The sequence below is a fragment of the Sipha flava genome, unplaced genomic scaffold, assembly GCF_003268045.1.
Source record: "Sipha flava isolate LNK unplaced genomic scaffold, YSA_version1 88_pilon_pilon, whole genome shotgun sequence".
NCBI classification, from domain to species: Eukaryota; Metazoa; Arthropoda; class Insecta; order Hemiptera; family Aphididae; genus Sipha; species Sipha flava.
The window spans coordinates 1099202-1100340 of record NW_020273630.1 but is presented as its reverse complement, the minus strand read 5'-3'; positions in this window follow the sequence as shown (position 1 = coordinate 1100340).

Genomic DNA, 1139 nt, shown 5'->3' with positions numbered 1-1139 from the left:
TATTTGTATTTATTTGTAATAAAATCAGTACTATATTTTTTGACTTTACAGAAGCCATAAACAAGACCATTTATTTGTGTGTATTCGGTATGCAGTTGGTTTTGAATCTCATGAAAGGTTTTTACAGTTTGTGGATGTTTCCAGTGGACAAGACGCCAATAGTATTGTTGCTGCTATTTATTATAGTAAAAAAAAAATAATAATAAAACACAGATAAATATAAATGTATGACTTAATTAAGTTATTTTACCGTGGAGAATATTAGGAAGGACGTATAACATTGCATTTATTAAATAATTTTTAGTAATCGTTCATTTTTATTAATCAAATTACACATTTTAATTAGATAATCGTCAATCTGTATTATTTTTTAAACTCAAAATAAACTTTTGGATATAATAAATCTGAAAACTATTTATAATTTTTTTTATTTTCATGTGGGTTATATAAGTTAAAATGTAATAGATATAGTTAAGTCCTCATCAGTTCTTTTGCTTAAATTGGCTTCCTGAAAAACACCTTCATAGTAGTCTTATTTAATAGTATTTAGTAGGTCCATACTTCTCAAATCTGTTGTGCACACTTCCAGTTTCGGATTACATACATTGTACTGACGAAATGATTTTAAGAAAATTCAATAATAGATATAATTATATTAAAAAATTATTATTTTATCTAAAATAACCGTTAATTAGCTATTCTACTTTGATTGCATTTACAGATCAAATTATGTTTTTTTATCTAATTTTACACTAAAAAACTTAATATTTTTTTTTAGTTATAATTAATGATGTCTCATTAAATTTATTTTATACTACATAATATTGTTGCTCCATAATACATCAACTATAACCATAACCTAGTTATGATAACTTAATACATACCAATAATATTTCACAAAAAGATAGATACTGTTATTTTAAATATTGAGCTACATCATATAAATACTATTAATTATTTCGTCATAAAACTCACTTCATAAGTAATCCAAATAACTTATTTTTCAAACTACAAATTTCCACATAAAATATTAACTTTGGAAAACTTGTAGGTATTGATTTTGAGCCAAGAGCTATTATTTTATTCGTACACACATTAAACATATCTTAAATGTGTTTTGACAAGCGTTAATTCTGTTA